Consider the following 21,682-nt stretch of genomic DNA (forward strand, 5'->3'; position numbering starts at 1 on the left):
ATTTACAAGAAACAGAGCGTTAGTGATAATAATTATCAATGGTAAATAAAATGTACATCTTCATACTATTACTCACAGTGTGTTGGTGGAACATTTATTCCGCCCGAAGCGTGTCCTACACACATATGAAATCACACATTAATTCTATAAATCATTTCCCCTAATTTCCTTTCTCATTTTAACATGATTCACAATGCTCATAATAAAGTTCATTCGCAAATTTTTAACATTATTTCAAAACATCTCAAAAATCCAATTAAACTTGTACACGTATAATTCAATCCACCAATTCCATGATTCTATTTTCAATTTGGGCAAAATCATTATTTATCATCACAAATTAACCTAGGGTTTCAAGAAAAATAAAGTTTTCCATAAAAATTCAAACTTCTCATACCATTACCTTACATCCCAATTTTCTCCTTGATCATACATCTAAGGGTCATACTCCATCACCTTAACCCATCAATTGAACCCTCAATGCTTCAAACCCGAAATTCCCAAATCTCATAATTACTCTATATGCTCAAAATGAAAATCCGTACATTTATACAATGAAAACACTACAAATCTATCTCTGGATGTAAGTATTGAAGAAAACTAGAACTCCTACCTCAATAATCAAGCAAAGGAGTGAGCTTGAGAAGAAGCCTTCGCAAATCCGAGTTCCAATCGGGTAAAAACATTGATCTTCTCTTATTCTCCATTCTTGATGCAAAAACCATGGTGGGTTGTTGATCAAAGTGGAGGAAATCAATGTTTTGGGGCTAGGGTTTCGGACTAAGAATGAGAGGAAAGAAGAGGGGAAAAGAAAAATGTGAGAAAATATCTAAAATCCCGTTTTTAAGTTACTGTACTCGCAAAACCCGCTCGAGCGTCCCTCTTTCCGCTCGAGCGTACCTGCCCCCAGCACAGATTCCAAAACTTCAAACATGCATAACTCTCTCATCCAGACTTCGTTTTAGGTCGTTCTTGTGTGTAAATTGAAGCCCCGGAAATAAGCTTTCCAATGGTTCTAACCTCACATCCAAATTCGAAGTGTGGAAAAAGAAAAAGGCAAAAGAGTGACTGCTGAACGTAAACGAATTGTTCGAATTAAAGTTTTTGGTCCAATCTTACTTTGCCATCAAATTACCATCTCAATCAATACTCCAAAATAAAATAGGAAGGTTCCAAATACACTACTACAATGTCAAGGGTAATCTTACTTTTCACGATCGAGCGCCTCTTTCCCCGTTCGAGTGCGCACAGACCAATAAAGTAGTTCGCTCGAGCGTCAACTCCTCCGCTCGAGCGGAGATTCACAACTCCCAGAATCTCAGGCTGTCTGTAAAATTGCTAGGAACCCCAAAAGTCCACTCGAGCGTCAACTCCTCCGCTCGAGCGGAGTGAAAAATTCTGGGTCGTCACAAGGTCCAACTTCAAATGGGAATAACTCCTTCATCGGGACTCCTTTTCAGGTCATTCTTGTGTCGAAATTGAAGCCCCGGAAGTAATATTTCCAATGGTGGCAGACTCACATAAAAAGTCCAAGTGTGCAAAAGGTTATGATCATTTTAGTGAAGCCACTCAGTTTCGGTCCTATCCGAATTCATGTCGAACTTCTCCCATACTAGTTTTCTTCTCTCCTCTCCTCTTTTCTTCAAATCCAAACTCCCAAACAAGGTGTTTTGAAAGATTTTTCAAAGAGTTCACCTTTCTTTCATTCATTTCCACTTTGTCCTTGCTTGGTTTACCGAAAAGCACAACATTTAACGAAATGAGAGCCTTGGAACATCGTAGGAACTTTGTTTCAAAATATTTTGAAAGAGAGGGTTTTAAAGTCCTAAATCTTTGGTCAAAATAGTTTTGGTTCACAATTGGGGTGGAAAGTTCGGATTTGACTCTCTCCTCTTGCCGAAGAAATCGAACCTTTGCACTGCACATTTTTCATCACCAAGTAAACAATCAGTAGCGCCCAAGTCTTAAGGGCGGTCAAAAATGGGGTGTTTACACTTCCCACCATAGGAAATTTTGTCCCCAAAATTTAAACAAACTACTCAACAAGATAAAGATGACAAGTGGTCAAAACCATGCAAGATGTTGCTTTTAATGACAATACCTATTTTCAATCGAAATTCGTCATGCTCATCATGGTCTCCAAGTGCCTAGTCCCAAGGTTAACATCAACGGTTTATGATATCATATAAGCACGAAATAGTTCAATCAACAACAATGACCACACATATCCATTTCATATTCAAAACAACAACACTTGTAACAACGCATGGGTAATACTCTTAGTACATTTCCTTCAACGCTGGGGAATATTACAAGTGAAAACCACTTAAGTACTCATAAACAAATCCGGGTACTTGGAACGAACTTCTGCCTCCCGTTCCCATGTTGCCTCCTTAGCCCCATGGTGCCTCCATAACACCTTTACTAACGGTATAGTTTTGCCCCGTAGCTTGCTCCCGGGTGTCTAGTATTTGAACCGGTCGCTTTTCGTAAGAGACATCCTCATCCATTTCCAAGTCAACCCAATCTAGCACATGAAAAGGGTTGGTTTCATACTTCCTAAGCATGGACACGTGGAACACATTGTGAACCCCCGAAAGTTGTGGCGGTAGGGCCAATTGATACGCCACTTCCCTAATTCTCTCTAATATCTCGAAAAGGCCCAATAAACCTCGGAGTCAATTTATCGCTCTTACCGAATCTCATCAAACCCTGCCCAGGTGAGATCTTAAGGAAAACATGGTCACCCACTTCGAAAGATAAAGGTCGTCTCCTCTTATCGACATAACTTTTCTGTCGGCTTTGGGCCGTAGCTAACCTCTTTTAAATGAGAGAAACTTTCTCGGTCGTCTCTCTAACAATTTTCGGACCCAACAGCAGTGCATCCCCTACCTCAGCCCAACAAACTGGTGATCTACAAGGTCGGCCATACAAGGCCTCAAACAGTGCCATCTCGATGCTAGCTTGATAACTATTGTTATAGGCAAACTCAATCAACAGTAAGTGCCTCTCCCAAGACCCCCTTGAAATCTAGGACACAAACTCTAAGCATGTCCTCCAAAATCTGAATGGTACGCTCCGACTGCCCATCGGTTTGAGGGTGATAAGCGGTGCTAAAAGTTAACTTAGTTCCCAATGCCTCTTGAAGGCTTTACCACAATCGGGCAGTAAAACGAGGATCCCTATCTGATACGATGGTTACAGGAACTCTATAAAGTCGTACTATCTCCCTGACATATAACTCCGCCAAGTGTTCAATTGAGTCATCGGTACGCATCGGAATAAAATGCGTAAACTTAGTTAACCTATCAATAATCACCCAAATGGCATCATTGCCCCGCTGTGTTCTAGGAAGCCCAACTACAAAATCCATGGTAACGTGCTCCCATTTTCACTCGGCTATCAGTAAGGGTTGTAACAAACCCGCTAGTCTTTGGTGTTTGGCCTTCACGTGTTGACAAGTAAGACACTTTGACACAAAGGATGCGACATCCCACTTCATATCCCTCCACCAAAACTGACGGCTAAGATCACGATACATTTTGGTACCTCTCGGATGTATCGTAAGGCGTGAGTGATGGAACTCCCGAAGCACTTCCTCCCTATAAGATTCTGGCACAAACAGATGGTCTAGTAATTGTACACTCAGATCCGAGTGGATGTTCAAACCCTTCTCTTCCTTCCCATTGGAGATTCTATCACAAATTGACACTACTTCACAGTCCCTTTGTTATGCCCCTATAACTTTACTAATCAAAGTAGGTTGAGCACTCAAAGTAAACATAGTTGCACCCTTACCGGACTCACCTAATTACAAATCAAACTTGCCGATGTCACCCAACATAACCTATTCCTGAATGGCCATACTCGCCAAACTACTCACGGATTTCTGACTTAAGGCGTCGGCCACTACATTGGCCTTCCTCGGATGATAGTGTAACTCAAAGTCATAGTCCTCTAGAAATTCCATCCACCTCCGTTGACGTAAATTCAAGTCTTTTGGGGAAAACAAATACTTTAGGCTCTTATGATCGGAGAAAACCTCAAACTTCTCACCATACAAATAATGCCTCCAAATTTTCAAGGCAAACACTACTGCAGCTAACTCTAAGTCATGGGTGAGGCAAATTCTTCTTATGAGTTTTCAATTGACGTGAACCATAAGCTACAACCTTTCCCTCTTGCATCAAGACACAACCAAACCCATCCCGAGACGCATCACAATAAACGGTGTAATCTAAACCTCATTCCAGAATTATCAACACCGGTGCGGTAGTCAATCTAGTCTTAAGCTCTTGGAACGACTTTTCACAAGCTTCACCCCACACAAACTTAACCCCCTTTCTAGTCAATCTAGTCAAAGGCGCGGCTAGTCTAGAAAAGTCCCTTACAAAATGCCGATAGTACCTTGCCAATCCCAAGAAACACCGGATCTCAAAAACATTTTTGGGTTGTCCGCAATCCTAAATAACATCTATCTTTGAAGAGTCTACAGTTACCCCTTATCTTGACACTACATGGCCCAAAAACTTCACCTCGGTAAGCCAAAACTCACATTTCTCAAATTTGGCATACAACTGATGCTTCCTAAGCAAGTCAAGCACTACCCTCAAGTGAGCCTCATGTTCCTCCTCGGAAGTTGAATAAATTAGGATGTCGTCCACAAAGACGACCACAAAATGATCCAAGTATTCTCTAAAAATTCGGTTCATCAAGTCCATAAAGGAAGCCGGTGCATTAGTCAACTCGAAAGGCATTACAAGGAATTCATAGTGGCCATAATGTGTACAAAAGGCAATTTTCTGGATGTCCTCCTTCCGGACTCTCAACTGATGGTGCCCCGATCTCAAATCTATCTTCGAAAAGCAACAAGACCCTCTAAGTTGGTCAAACAAGCCATTTATTCTGGGTAAAGGGTACTTGTTCTTAACAGTAACCCAATTCAACTTGCAGTAATCAATACACAACCGCAACGACCCATCCTTCTTCTTCGCAAAGAGAACTGGTGCTCCCCAAGGCGATGCATTAGGATGAATGAAACCCTTGTCTAAAAGCTCTTGGAGTTGAATCTTCAACTCGTGCAACTCCACCGGTGCAAATTTATATGGTGCCATAGAAATTGGGGTCGTTCCAAGCACTAAGTCAATGGTGAACTCGATCTCCCAGTGGGGTGGCAAACTAGTAAGATCCTCAGAAAACATGTCCGGGTATTCAAAAACTACCTTTGGCAACTTAACACGAGTCCCGTCACTCTGACTATTCAAGAGTGTAGCAAGAAGGCCACTAAGCTCGTTTCTACCGCGAAAGTCAAAACCCATGTGTTCAAACTGGATGTTAGTTTGAACACAAGGAAAATAAAACATTTCATACTCAAAAGTGATGAAATGTGCTATTTTCCTTGGTCTCCATTGCCCTTGATCATATATGATAGGGTGGCGGTCTTTCGAGTCTTATTTGCACATTTATCGATATTGTACAACTTGGGTCTTTGGCCATCATGCAATGAAATTTCTTGATTGGTAGTTTTGGATCCAAGTGTGCCACTCCTTTGAGATTTTGAGATGATAAGAAGGGATATAGTACAAACAAACCCTTGGAAAAACCCCCTTTTTGCTCTATTTGTGCTATGTTACAGCATGGTGATCCAATGCATTAGTGGCCGGCCGGGCATCTTTTCTGGCCGACAGTACACATTTTTGGCCGATAGATGGCCGGCAGAAGCCATCCATAGCTGGCAGGCCACTGATGTAAGCCTCAGAGAATATTTGGTAAGGTGGAGCAGAAAGGTTCTTGAAATGTTCAACCTTGCAAACAGAGGCCTTCGAGAGCAAAACAGTGGTCTTCCTGAGCAAGAACTGAGCATGTGCAACTTCCACTTCTCGAGGCGGAGCAGTGACAGCATAGTTTAATGTCTTAATTGCTTAGTTCGTGTATGTTCGTATTGTAAATTAATTAATTAGTTCACTAGTTAATTAAAGTGTTGTAATAATTAGTAATTAGCTTTGCTAGTTATTCATTTGATTTGTAATAATTAGTCTAATTAGCTTAATTAGATTAGTTTAATTAGCGTAGCTAGCTAGCTCTCATTCATTCGGACCCTCCTTCGTGAGGGCGTAATGTTGTAATAAGTGTGCGTGCGTGTGTGTATGTTTTCCAACCCCATGTCTTTCTCCCTTTTGTTTAATCGCTTTTGATGGTAAGATTAAGGATCATATTTCACTTAGCATATCGCATGCTTGCATCCATTCATTTGTATTACATGCACCGAGGCTCGGCGCATCATTCAAACTGCATTGCCACTTCAATATCTTTGTTGATTACGTGTTTAATCGCATGTTAGTTAAATCGAATCATATGCCATGTTAGTAACCGAGCCTATTAATTGCATATTGCATGTGTTGCATTAGGCATCTTGTATAGTTAGGATCATACATTTTTCTAACTAGTTTCTGTTTTGGCTTAGAGTACTAGGTGAGTTTTTACGCTTTAGCATACTTGCATAAAGTGTGAATGTTGCCACGTCTAACATGCTTGCCATGAGGCTATGTGCTTAAATGCTAAATTGCATGCATGCATGCATGCAGGTGGATGAAGGCTTGTTGTTTGAATTGGAACAATTCAATGAATGTGCATTTTTAATCCCATTTTGTTGAGTGGCAAATCATGTTTTAAGCCCACTATGCTTGGTGGCAAAACCGCAGACTTTAAGCTCACTTGAAGTGGCAAATTCAAACCATTTTCGCAAACAAACATGAGTTGCATTGTTCCAAATTGAGCAAACTAGTCTATACTTGATTGTACGCATCACATAGTAAAGCTAGTTTAATAACCAGAATAAGAATACATAATGTTTATAAAATATCATATCATGATTAGTAAAGGCCGATCTTCGATCGGGAAAATACTCAATCACGACCTTCCCCCCTTGTACCTAAGTTCCCGAGCCAAGACAACGTTGGTGATGAAGAACACGTGGCCTTTTGGCACGAGTCAGGGTTTCCTAAATTTCCTCAAAATAAAAAATATTTAGGTGACGACTCTGTATCTGGAAAAGTAGTCCAATTTTGACATTATTTAATTTAAAATTGATTTTTCAAAAAGATTTGTTGGATTTAGACTCTTTAGTGTTTATCAGTTTCACATTGCACTTGTGAGACTAGATTCAAAACCGCGGGAGTCCGAACTGTGAGGCCTTTTCTTTTCAAACCTTTCCGAAAAGCGGGGCACGTAAAAAAGGCGTGCCCCAGTCGGCAAGCAAAAGGTGATGGCTGGCAAGTCTCTAGCAGTGGTCGGCAGGTCACCTGAGGTTACAGGTTGAAAAAGATAGGCTTGGTCCAAAACTGGGTTTGAAAGGCTATTAGGGTTTGCGAGGCTCAAAGTTGTGGCATTCTGCTGAGGACTTCGAGCACTTGGCAAGCAAACAGACTCATCATCGGGTGTGCATGCAATGGCGTCCAAGTCGTAGGGGCCGTCAAAAATAGGGTGTCTACAAGTACATATACATATACCACACATAATCAGGGTGTCTCAACATCCAACAGTACACCGATCAACAACAAAAATATTCACATATTAAATCACCAGCCTCCAATACAAAAGCTCCTCTTAAAGGTAATATTATTGTGTCAGTTGAAAAGTCAACCCTCGCAAGGCTCTTGAAGCCTGGCTTGCTCGTTTCTGGTACAGATACCGCCCCCGATTAGACTGGTAAGACTGAATCTAACTAGGTTCTGAAACACCTGAAGAAAACGTCTAACATGGCCCAGCTAACCATAATCAAAACAAATAGAAACTCCTTACTCTGAGACTGGCCTGAAGCTTGAACCTCCTTGGACCTCCCAACGGACGAGGCCGAAGCACCCAACAAAGATAAGGAATGAGCTTGGGAGTGAGCATGCACTCGTCTCCACCTCTTACTGAGCCTAGAGTGCTTATGAACTGTAGGAGTTACCGAAATGGCATTCTCCCTAACTTGACTGACATGAACAACCATAGCCTCTACATGGGCAGTCACTTCAACTAGAATATAGTAATTCTTCCACATAGATCCAGCTACCTTCTCCTGAATATCATCACACAACTGCCTCTTAAACTCATAACAACGACACTCCTCTGTTGCCACCAATTCTAGAGCAAACCTCAACAAACTAGTGAACCGCATCTCAAATTGTGCCAAAGGAGTAGCATCCTGGCGCAACTCAACAAACTATTCCCTCAACCTTTCTCGAGCGGAAGGAGAGAAGTACTTGGCCAAAAAGGCCTCCGTGAAAGCAACCTACGTGTTACCTATAGTGTCCTTAGCATACTTCCACCAATAACCCTCATCCCCTTTCAATTAGAAAGTCACCAAAGAAATCCTCAACCTTTCATCGTCAACTCTAAGCATATCAAGAGTCTTGGTAATTTGTTCCAACCACTTATTTGCCTCCAATGGTTTAGCCTCTCCCAAAAACTCTGGTGGATTAAAGTGAAGAAACTCCTTAGTAAGCTTAAGGGTACGCCTGCTGTCACCCTCATTGTGAGCTAGAGCATCATGCACCGCTCTTACAATCTCACAAGCAACTTCTTCGCCAACAGTCGATGCTGAAACAAAAAGTGTTAAAGGAATCGATGTGCCTCTATCGGCACTTTTACTCCCCATCTGTCCTCTATTCCCTCATGTAAACATCCAAAAAAAAAAAAAATCAAACTTAGTTCTCAATACAACGATCTTCCTCGAGATACACACTCACCATCGCTAAGCTACCAGACACACTTAGCACCCAAACATACAATTTCCATCGCATATAAACAATTAAACACCTAAACAAATAATTGAATCAAGTCCTCAAAGATAGCCACTCATCCCAGAACTCTCAAGGAATTCCTATCAGAAACCACGTTGATCAAAGCAAGTTCATCGGCTACAAGTACTATCCAAGAAACTTAATCCATGCTCACATAAATGTAATATATAAGTCCTAACACTTATCCTAACTAGATGCAACGTCCTCACCAAGCATAGCAAAACCGTTGTGGTAAAACCATTTCGCACGAGCCCAAAGTATTCAAACCTAGCTCAGTCTGATAACAAGTTGTCACGCCCCGCTTTTTATTACTCAGATTCTATTACCAAACCATTATTATATATTCAATTTCAGAGATAACATGCGGAAACTCTTTACATTAACAAGAACACATGAATAAAGATTCTCTTATTCGAATACGATATGAATACAATCGAAGTTATAATTAAATAAATTGCCCGTGGGCTTACATCTTTTAAATTAAAAGAAAAATGAGGTGGGGGGCTTAACTCTTTTACATCAATGGCAATCCACCCACAAATAAAAGGCCTCGTGACCAATAGATAAAGAAAATCCTTGATTTTGAGCCCCCTTTCGACATATACCTAAAAAATGATTAACAACGTGAGATGAACATAAAGTCCAGTAGGGATCCTAACATGATCCTAAACAATAACAACAGAATATCTATGATCATGAATGTTCAATGTTATATCATATACATAAGTGACGGTTTATACTGAAAATATACTTGTACCGATACTCTACTCAAAATTGTTCAATTTATTAAGCAACATAAACAATTCCATTTTACTTTTTCATTTCCTGCTTATAATTAGCACGTCACAACTGCTTACTTTAGAATATGTTCACAGCACCTAATTACTTCCAGTATTTACGCCCAATACAAAACATGCGTTCACTTCTGATACATTCATCACCATCCTTGGACCCTAAGTCCATGGTCAAGAACACTTTCAACAACTCATCCAATACGCCTATGTACATACAAATATGTCTTAGCATGAATACAAAAATGATACATGTACAATGATCACTACACTATCACATAAAATAACCCAACCTCACCCAACCATAACCATCACCTACTCATGATATACAAGATAAAATGAGAAACAAAACAATACTCTACCTGTCTTAAGCACGGTAAGCCAAAGATACACCTTTTCATAACGAAATGCCAATTTACCAGAACAAGCTGGAAGGCAATGTTACCTCAGCCAATTTACCAGACACCAGCTGGAAGGTAATGATACCTCTGCCAAGTTCTCCAGGTGCTAGGTGGAAGGTACTAGTACCTTTCATTCTAAGCACGACCAATTCTCCAGGCGCTAGCAGGAAGGTAATGGTACCTCTCATTCTTAACATGTGAACATTACCAACCATCTCCACATACAAGAATGCATAATAACACAAGTGTACTACATACACAATACAATTCAACACAACAATGTCATCCTCCACCGATGACCAAGGACAAAACCTCTAAGCATATATATTAAATACACGTAAGACAACAATACAATTTTCACGAGACCTTAAGTCCAATAACAATAATAATATCTAAAGGTTTCAAAATCCAACCACAAGTTCATTATTAATTTACGAAGGGTTGTGATCCTATTTTCTTTCCCAAAAAAATTTTCCTTATTTTCCAATCCACACGACTTCAATCATTTTCTAAAAATTCATTCTCTTCATTTAATTAAAAACCACATCCTTGATGCCAAAGCCACAACCCAACCCCACTCGACATGATTAATCCAAACAATTCTAATACCATGGTTACTTCTCCTTTTTAGATATTAACACAAGTACGCAATCCATATTAACAAAATACAAAAGATTATTCAATATACTTCATTTTAAATCCATTAAGTCAATAATATTAAGTTAGGGCATCCCTTTCTCTCAACATAAACATGTTAGACTACTTCCCAATTAACCCAAACAATAAACAACTTAAGAACTTCAATCACAAATCTCAAACCCTAGATCCATTTTCATGACTTTCAAAGAAATCCATAATGAATATGAGTTTTATGCAATAAAATCTACCACATGTCTATCTATACACGAGGTATTGAAAAGGAGTAAAGAATTCCCTACCTCAACTCCAGAAGATGAGAAAGCCTAAAAGCTCCAAAATTTCCAACGTCGACAAAAACACAAACTATTTGGATCAAAAGAAAACCCTTGACGAGATCTACAATCTTTCTCAAAGGACCAAGGTGAAAAGATAACTCTAAGTGACCAGATCTAAAGATCTAAGTGAAAAAGTTTGAGTTTAGAGATAAATAAGAGAAACTCACGATGTAGAGAGAGAAAAGAGAAAAAAAGTGAAATGAACAAGCTTTTAGAGCCTATTTATAGTAACAAAGTACTAATAGAATAATAGTTATAGCGATCCCGGGTTTACCCTTGTTGTATAGTGATCCGGACATGTGTCCGTGGATGTTGGTAGTTGTTTATTATCTTGTTTACATCCTTTCTTACTTTGTATTTGAGTTATAAGATGTGTTGGGCGGGTTGGTTACAGGTTGGTTGAGTTTAGAAACCAAAACTAGTTGCCCAGATTTTTGGCCTGTCCGCTCGAGCGGAGGTGTTGGCGCTCGAGCGGGGAATACATCCATCCAGTATCTTGTTGTGCAGTGTTGTGAGCTCGAGCGTACGGTTGGGAGCTCGAGCGGAGGCCTGGTTCTGCAAAAGTGCTGGGCGAGTGCATTCTGCGCTCGAGCGGGAGGTTGGCCGCTCGAGCGGAAGTCTGTGAGTGGCCGCTCGAGCGGGGTGTTTTACGCTTGAGCGGAGACCTGGGTTTAAATCCCGAAATTGTGACTTTTCAAATCACTTTTTCACTTTCTCTTCTCTCTCTTACTTTTCCCAAAACACCATTGTTGAGTCTTTCTCTCTAGATACTACCTTCTCTCTAGGTTTTGATCTAGTAGGAGTGATTTGCTCACCTTTGGCCTTTACAAAAAAGTTGTTGATCGTCGAGGGCTTCATTTTAATCTGAAAATCTCGGGTTTTGGAGCACGTTGGTTTTTGTCGTCTTCTCCTTTGGGACTCCGAATTTGAGGTAGAGATATCCTACTCCTCTCTATGGGTTTTGTCTTTAAATTTTGGTATTTTGAGATGTTGGGCTTGGTTTGGTAAATTTGTGAAAGTTTGGGGCTTTTGTGTAATTTTACAAAAGTTGGGGTTTTATTTATAATAAACCTAGATGCATGTTTGGCATAGAAAAATAGAATGATTGTTGAATCATTGATGAAAATGGGACCTAAGGGTTGAAATGGTAATTATGGAAAATGGCCTAATTACATTGTTTAATTAATTGGGATAATTAATTGGTGAGAAATGAGGAAATGAAATGTTGATTGAATATCCATTTGTGCATTTATTTTCTGTTTTAGAAATAACTGCTTTGGGCTATCGGTGGAGGATAGTCGAGATTGTTGTAGACAATGCATGATGATTAGGTAAACGGAAACTAATCAATGGAATGTGTCATGGAACTTGACGGTTGATAGAATACATTAATTGTGTGTATTGTGTGATTGTATATAGAACCAATGTGTTTATATACGTTATGTGTAGAGGAGGAGATAGGGGATGTACTCCGCGGTTTAGGGGAAGATAGGGGATGTACCTCTAAACCGGATAGGTATTGGGAGGAGATAGGGGATGAACTCCGTAGACAGAGCTCATATGCTTGTCTAGAGAAGTGAAGATAGAGCTCATATGCTTATCTTTGTGAAGTGTGGATACAGCTTGTATGCTTATCTGTGGATATTGTTGATATACATATCTGTTGTAGAATGTGGATACAGCTTGTATGCTTATCTGTGGATATTGTTGATATACATATCTGTTGAGAATGTGGATATAGCTTTATGCTTATCTGAATGTGAGATATAGTTTTTATACATATCTGTGGAAATGATGATAGAGCTAGCATGCTTATCTGTTGAAAAAGGGAAAATGGAAAGTAATTGGGACTTGTAAGTCGTTGACATAAATATGTAATTTATGTGATTGTATCAGTGTTGACCAACTATCAATTGCTAATGTTTTAGTCATTGTCCATGGTTGGTTTAGTGTATTTCTACTGGGCTGTGGCTCACCCTATATAGGAATATCATTTTCAGGTGCAGGAAGCATGCCACCTCCAAGGACATAGCTGGGAGGCTAGTGGCGGGCATAGTTTTGTCGTTTTACTTTTGATGTATTACATGTAATTTCAAGCCAAGGGCTTAATGTGTAAACGAGTTAGAACTCTTTGTTGTAACCAAGTGTTAACTTGGAAAGCTGTAAGCCCGTAGGGCATTTTGTTATGAGGTTAACATGTAATACTTATGTCTTGGAATTCTAATGAATGAAAGGAATGCGGTTAGTTTAAATGTAAATGCATGTCTTATCTGATGGGTTTATTGTTATTATTTTGAGGGCGTTACAACTTGGTATCAGAGCGTACCGGGTTTGAATACTTTGGGTACGTGGGAAGTGATTAGGATCACAATGGGTTTGTCTCGCTTGATAGAGACGTAGATGTAGTACCATATGCTATGTGTTTATTTGATAACATGCTTATGTGACTATGTGGGTATGGGATTTAATTTCTTGGATGTTGATCGGATCCTTGAGTTTCTGGGAGTCTTGTTGGAAAAGCACTTGATCAACGCTGTTTCTAACCGGAACTCTAGTAACGCCTCGGGACTATCATTATCCGGAAATGAAGTTCGTAAGTGCTTATGTGTTTATGTGCTTATGTGGAGTGAATTACAGTTGTCCAGGCATTAGGACGTGAGTGTTTAGTTTCGGCACATTTATGAATGTGCTAACGTTCTGTGTTGCCTTTATTAGGATGTCAGGACGAGGAAGAGGTGCTAGGCGTGGTAGGCCTGCGAGGCAGGAAGTACCGTTACAGGGTGAGATTCCGGCAGTGCAGGAGGGAGTTGGGCAGGCCAATGTGGCCGAGCCAGTAGGTCAGCAGGCTATGGGTGCCTTGGCCAGAGAGATAGCGGGAGCTTTGGGTATTCTTAGAGCTGGGAATCAGGCAGCTGAGACAGGGCCTTCCTTCTTGAAGAGGGAGTTCTTTCGGTGTAATCCGGACGAGTTTATCGGGGATCCTAAAGAGCCGCTTAAGGCAGATGAATGGCTCGAACAGACAACGAAGACGTTTGAGATGCTTGGCATCGAGGACGGAGCACTGAAAGTGACCTTGGCATCCTTCCAACTGAAGGGAGATGCGGGTCAATGGTGGAAGTACGAGAAAGCTCGTGTTGGTGGTACTTGGGAGGCGTTTGTGAATGCTTTTCAGGAGAGGTTTTTATCAGCAGCAGCTAGGGAGAAGCTGAGGGATCAGTTTAGCCGGCTTAATCAGCAGGGCTTGTCAGTGGCCGAGTTTGAGGCTACTTTTACCAGTCTGTCTAGGTTTGCACCTGAACTGGTGGCGTCTGAGGAACGCCGTTGCTATGAGTTTGAGCGGAAGTTGAGGCGGGGCCTCAAGTTGAGAATTGGTGGGTCTTATATTCGAGAGTATAGACACCTAGTGGACGCTGCAGCTCATATGGAGCTTATGATGCAGGAGGAGGATGAGGGTCAGAGAGGCTCCAAGAGGAGCCAGGATAGTCAGGGTGATGGCAGGAGACAGAAGGGTTCTAACCCTCAGCAGTCGCAGGGTGGTGTTGCTAGATCGACCTTTCCAGTGCCGAGTGTAGGCTCGGGGAGAGGCAGTCAGGGGGAATTCACTTGTTACAAGTGTGGCCAGCTGGGTCACAAGGTTTCGGTTTGCCCGCTGAAGGGTGGGGGTCAGAAAGCTGCTTCTTCTTCAGCTAGACCGCAGAGTCAGAGTTTGGGCAGGGGGCAGCTCCTGACTTGTTATCAGTGTGGACAACCTGGGCACATGAAGAGGTTTTGCCCACAGTTGAGTGCCACTTCGGGAGCGTCTGGTTCTAGGCAGACGCAGGGTTTTCAGCCAGCTCAGTCTGTGCAGGCCTCGAGGGCCAATCCGGGAGTTTCGTCATCCCAGTCTGTGCAGCAGTCTTTTGCTCCGAGAGGTGAGTAGGTAGACCAGGGGCCTACGGGGCGCGTGTATGCTGTTACCGCGCAGGAGTTAGTACCGGCTCCATCAGTAGTGAGAGGTACTTTTCTGTTTTGCAACTCAGTTGCTAATGTGTTGATAGACACGGGTGCATCTCATTCTTTTGTATCTGCTGCATTTGCATCTGTTTTGGAATTGGAGTTAGCACAGTTAGCATCTCCTATTTGTGTGGTATCGCCTTTGGGTGGTGAGTTGATTTTGAAACAGGGTGTTAGAGGTTGTGATATAGAGGTCGCCGACTATAGGCTTCCTTTTCCGTTTGTTGTCATGCCCATGAAGGGTTTTGATGTTATTTTGGGTATGGACTGGTTATCGTCATACCGGGCTGTTATTGATTGCTACCGCCAGAGGGTTACATTGTGTACCTTGAGCGGGGAGTGGTTCCATTTCTTGGGAGACCGGGTTGGTAGTGTTTTGCCACCGGGGTATGATTCGCGAGGGCGAAGTGAGCTTAGTAGTCTACTTGCTAGCTTTGAGAGTGGTGAGCGTGGTGAGACCCAGCATGTATTGCCGAGGGTGGTTTGTGAGTATTCGGATGTTTTTCCCGAAGATCTTGTTAGTTTGCCACCTCACCGAGAGATAGAGTTCTCTATTGATTTAGTGTCTGGTACGGCGCCGATTTCTATGGCACCTTACCGTTTTGCTCCAGCAGAGTTGGTTGAGTTGAAAGTTCAGCTCCAGGAATTGCTAGATAAGGGCTTTGTTCGCCCTAGTGTTTCACCGTGGGGAGCACCGGCCCTCTTTGTTAAAAAGAAAGATGGTGCCTTGAGATTGTGTATAGACTACCGGAAGTTGAATCGGGCTACGGTTAAGAATAAGTATCCTATGCCCCGTATAGATGATTTGTTTGACCAGTTGAAGGGTTCCCGTTGTTTTTCTAAGATAGACTTGAGATCGGGTTACCATCAGTTGAGGGTCAGGGAGGAAGATATTCCTAAGACGGCATTCCGTACGCGGTATGGCCATTATGAGTTTTTGGTGATGCCATTCGGGCTTACCAATGCACCGGCAGTCTTTATGGACTTGATAAACCGGATTTTCCGGGAGTTCTTAGACCGATTTGTGGTTGTTTTCGTGGACAATATCCTTATCTATTCGTCTTCTGAGGAGGAGCACGAGGCACACTTGAGAGTGGTGCTTGAGTTACTTAGAGCCCATAGGCTGTATGCCAAGTTTGGGAAGTGTGAGTTCTGGCTGGGGGAAGTCAAATTCTTAGGCCACGTGGTATCCGGGGAAGGGGTGTCTGTTGATACATCCAAGGTTGAGGCAGTGCAAGATTGGGCACAGCCTAAGAGTGTGTTTGAGATCCGCAGTTTTCTGGGATTAGCTGGGTATTACCGTCGGTTTGTGAAAGATTTCTCCAGGTTAGCGTCACCGTTGACTAGACTGACTCGGAAGGGAGTCAAGTTTGTGTGGAGTGAGACTTGTGAAAGGTCATTCCAGGAGTTAAAAGTTAGATTGACCACCGCTCCGGTGTTGATTATTCCGGAGAGAGGGTTGGGTTATGCGGTTTATTGTGATGCCTCACGAGAGGGTTTGGGTTGTGTGTTGATGCAAGAGGGGAAAGTGGTAGCTTATGGCTCACGTCAGTTGAAAATACACGAGAAGAATTACCCCACACACGACCTAGAGTTAGCAGCTGTGATCTTTGCCTTGAAAATCTGGAGGCACTACCTTTATGGTGAGAGGTTCGAGGTATTCTCGGATCATAAGAGTTTGAAGTATCTGTTTACACAGAGAGACTTGAATTTGAGGCAGAGGAGATGGATGGAGTTCATCGAGGATTATGATTTTGAGTTACATTATCATCCGGGAAAGGCCAATGTTGTGGCCGATGCCCTTAGTAGGAAAACCATTAGTGATGTAGCTTGTATAGCCATCCGGGAATGGAAGATGTTGGGGGCACTTGGCGAGTTTGATTTGCTACTGGGCGAATCTGTCGAGGCTGCGGCCTTGTTTTCTGTTGTTGCGCAGCCTACACTTGTGATTAGAGTGTTAGAGGCACAGAGAGGTGACCTTGAGGTAGAATCCCTCCGAGAAAAGATCTCCAGTGGGAAAGTTGAGAAGGGTTTGACGGTGTATCCCGACCTGAGTGTGAGATACCGAGACCGTTTGTTTGTACCGGAGTCTTGCCGAGAGGAAGTACTCCGAGAGTTTCATCATTTGCGCCTTGCGGTGCATCCGGGAGGTACTAAGATGTATCAGGATTTGGGTCGCCAATTTTGGTGGCGGGGTATGAAGAGAGATGTGGCTGTTTTCGTATCGAAGTGCCTTACTTGCCAGCAAGTGAAGGCCGAGCATCAGAGGCCAGCAGGTTTGTTGCAACCCTTGCCTATTGCCGAGTGGAAGTGGGAGCATGTCACTATGGACTTCGTTGTAGGTCTTCCGAGGACTCAGCGGGGTAGTGATGCTATTTGGGTGGTTGTAGACCGGTTGACTAAGTCGGCGCACTTTATTCCTATGCGCGTGAGAGATTCGGTAGATCATCTTGCCGACCTGTATATTCGGGACGTAGTGAGATTGCACGGGGTCCCAGTGACGATTGTCTCAGATAGAGATCCTCGTTTTACTGCTAGGTTGTGGCAGAGTTTGCAGAGTGCCTTGGGCACTAAGTTGACCTTTAGTACGGCTTATCATCCTCAGACTGACGGGCAGTCCGAGCGTACTCTTCAGATCCTCGAGGATATGCTTCGGGGTTGTGTCCTGGATTTCAGTGGGACGTGGGAGAGGCACTTGCCATTGGTAGAGTTTGCCTACAACAACAGTTTTCAGTCTAGCATCGGTATGGCACCGTTTGAGGCCTTGTATGGCCGACCGTGTAGGTCTCCAGTTTGTTGGGCCGAGGTGGGTGATGCACCTTTGTTGGGTCCGGAGTTGGTTAGGGAGACGACGGAGAAAGTTGAGCTTATCCGTAAGAGGCTTGTTACAGCCCAGAGTCGACAAAAGAGTTATGCCGACCGTAGGAGGAGACCTTTGGCGTTTGAGGTAGGTGATCATGTCTTTCTGAAGATATCACCTCGACGAGGCTTGATGAGATTTGGGAAGAGTGGGAAGTTATCCCCTCGGTTTATTGGTCCTTTTGAGATCCTTGAGAGGATTGGTGAGGTTGCTTATCGGTTAGCCTTACCACCGCAGTTGTCCGGAGTGCATGACGTGTTTCATGTGAGTATGCTTTGGAAGTATGAGCCAGATTCATCGCATGTGTTGGATTGGACTGATTTAGAGGTAGATGAGGATGCCTCGTATGAGGAGAGACCGGTACGGGTCTTGGATAGGCGGGATCAGGTCCTGCGTGGCAAGACCATTCCTTTGGTGAAAGTCTTGTGGAAACATCACGGAGTGGAGGAAGCCACTTGGGAACGTGAGTTGGAAGTCCGTGAGAAATATCCGGACTTGTTTGTTGATGTGTAATCTTGTATTTAAATTTTACATTTTGTTGAACTTAAGAGCTTTTATATATGTCTTAAGTTGTGAAACATTGAAAATGTTTTGATTATTGGGAGTATGTTTGGAACTTGCCTCATATGGAAGTTGAATGTGACATTATATGTGTTAAATATATTGTTGAAATTGGAAGGATAGTGCATAATGTTAATGCATGTTGAAAGTACATATGTTGTTTACATATTGTGATATGTCTCTTGTTAAAGGGATGGAATGACCGGTAATGGGTCGAACTGTTGAATGTTAAATTGTAACATTGTCTAAAATGAAGGAAAACTTGTTTTGAAAACTTGTGCTTAATTTCGGGGACGAAATTCTTTAAGGGGGGAGGTTATAGCGATCCCGGGTTTACCCTTGTTGTATAGTGATCCGGACATGTGTCCGTGGATGTTGGTAGTTGTTTATTATCTTGTTTACATCCTTTCTTACTTTGTATTTGAGTTATAAGATGTGTTGGGCAGGTTGGTTACAGGTTGGTTGAGTTTAGAAACCAAAACTAGTTGTCCAGATTTTTGGCCTGTCCGCTCGAGCGGAGGTGTTGGCGCTCGAGCGGGGAATACATCCATCCAGTATCTTGTTGTGCAGTGTTGTGAGCTCGAGCGTAGGGTTGGGAGCTCGAGCGGAGGCCTGGTTCTGCAAAAGTGCTGGGCGAGTGCATTCTGCGCTCGAGCGGGAGGTTGGCCGCTCGAGCGGAAGTCTGTGAGTGGCCGCTCGAGCGGGGTGTTTTACGCTCGAGCGGAGACCTGGGTTTAAATCCTGAAATTGTGACTTTTCAAATCACTTTTTCACTTTCTCTTCTCTCTCTTACTTTTCCCAAAACACCATTGTTGAGTCTTTCTCTCTAGATACTACCTTCTCTCTAGGTTTTGATCTAGTAGGAGTGATTTGCTCACCTTTGGCCTTTACAAAAAAGTTGTTGATCGTCGAGGGCTTCATTTTAATCTGAAAATCTCGGGTTTTGGAGCACGTTGGTTTTTGTCGTCTTCTCCTTTGGGACTCCGAATTTGAGGTAGGGATATCCTACTCCTCTCTATGAGTTTTGTCTTTAAATTTTGGTATTTTGAGATGTTGGGCTTGGTTTGGTAAATTTGTGAAAGTTTGGGGCTTTTGTGTAATTTTACAAAAGTTGGGGTTTTATTCATAATAAACCTAGATGCATGTTTGGCATAGAAAAATAGAATGATTGTTGAATCATTGATGAATATGGGACCTAAGGGTTGAAATGGTAATTATGGAAAATGGCCTAATTACATTGTTTAATTAATTGGGATAATTAATTGGTGAGAAATGAGGAAATGAAATGTTGATTGAATATCCATTTGTGCATTTATTTTCTGTTTTAGAAATAACTGCTTTGGGCTATCGGTGGAGGATAGTCGAGATTGTTGTAGACAATGCATGATGATTAGGTAAACGGAAACTAATCAATGGAATGTGTCATGGAACTTGACGGTTGATAGAATACATTAATTGTGTGTATTGTGTGATTGTATATAGAACCAATGTGTTTATATACGTTATGTGTAGAGGAGGAGATAGGGGATGTACTCCGCGGTTTAGGGGAAGATAGGGGATGTACCTCTAAACCGGATAGGTATTGGGAGGAGATAGGGGATGAACTCCGTAGACAGAGCTCATATGCTTGTCTAGAGAAGTGAAGATAGAGCTCATATGCTTATCTTTGTGAAGTGTGGATACAGCTTGTATGCTTATCTGTGGATATTGTTGATATACATATCTGTTGTAGAATGTGGATACAGCTTGTATGCTTATCTGTGGATATTGTTGATATACATATCTGTTGAGAATGTGGATATAGCTTTATGCTTATCTGAATGTGAGATATAGTTTTTATACATATCTATGGAAATGATGATAGAGCTAGCATGCTTATCTGTTGAAAAAGGGAAAATGGAAAGTAATTGGGACTTGTAAGTCGTTGACATAAATATGTAATTTATGTGATTGTATCAGTGTTGACCAACTATCAATTGCTAATGTTTTAGTCATTGTCCATGGTTGGTTTAGTGTATTTCTACTGGGCTGTGGCTCACCCTATATGGGAATATCATTTTCAGGTGCAGGAAGCATGCCACCTCCAAGGACATAGCTGGGAGGCTAGTGGCGGGCATAGTTTTGTCGTTTTACTTTTGATGTATTACATGTAATTTCAAGCCAAGGGCTTAATGTGTAAACGAGTTAGAACTCTTTGTTGTAACCAAGTGTTAACTTGGAAAGCTGTAAGCCCGTAGGGCATTTTGTTATGAGGTTAACATGTAATACTTATGTCTTGGAATTCTAATGAATGAAAGGAATGCGGTTAGTTTAAATGTAAATGCATGTCTTATCTGATGGGTTTATTGTTATTATTTTGAGGGCGTTACAGCTTCAAAGTCAATGAAAAGTATAAGTCAAAACCCCCAAAAGTATATGGTCCAAAACCAAACCAAAAATTTGAAAATAACTTACAAGGGCCAACCCCCAAGGCAGTGGTATCGACCCTCAATAAGAAATGCTGAGACACTAATGTTTGTAGGAGACAATGGTCAACCCTAGGAACTCGTGATGTCAATCCTATAAACCAGTAGCACACCCAGAACATAGCAGCAGATAAGGTTCAACCCCAAAACTCATGGAGTCGACCCCAAAAACTAGTAGAGACACCAAGAATATGGCAACAAGGTGTTGCGACCCCAGGAACCTATGGTGTCAACACCATAACAAAATTTCTAAGTTCTTAAAGAACTTTTCAACAAAATCAAGCACGAACCCTAATGAGTCCAAATCAGATTGTACTCCTCCAAAACCAAGATATAATAGCTCCAAAGACTCCTAAAATGAAAATAAAAGAATTAAATACACTCTCCAATAATTTAAAGGACACAAGTGCTAACGAAATTTAGGTCAAACTATTGAGGGTGTGTACCATAACATTACCCCTTCTTGACTTTATTATTTTCTTGTTATTGTCTCTACACATCACATATTAGACGGAATGCTAAAATGGTGGGATGTTCAAGGTGCTTTAACAGGTTTTGTGGATCATCTGCTATTATGGTGGGCAGTGAGAGGATGAAAAAGATGGAGAGGAAGATATGGAGTGCTATCCTATTGGTTGTGTTGTGGTTAGTTTGGAAACATAAAAATGAGTGTGTTTTCAGAGCATTTAATCCAAACCAAACTGAGTTATGTGTGTTGATTAAGATTAGGATAGATATGTGGTTGAAACCACTCTTTAAGGATTTTCATTTTATAGCCAATGATTTCATTCTCAACTTGAGGCATATCAAGATGTGCATGGGAGGAGTTATGATGCAATGAGTTGGCGGTG

General features: G+C 41.9%; 1 protein-coding gene across 1 annotated transcript in view; it reads right to left on the bottom strand.

The window, feature by feature from the left end:
* The window catches only part of LOC114323766 (TMV resistance protein N), a 71,638-nt gene that overhangs the window by 17,027 nt on the left and 32,929 nt on the right, over window positions 1–21,682 (bottom strand).

The sequence above is a fragment of the Camellia sinensis genome, chromosome 2 (genome assembly GCF_055761805.1).
Source record: "Camellia sinensis isolate YWXY chromosome 2, ASM5576180v1, whole genome shotgun sequence".
NCBI lineage: Eukaryota > Viridiplantae > Streptophyta > Magnoliopsida > Ericales > Theaceae > Camellia > Camellia sinensis.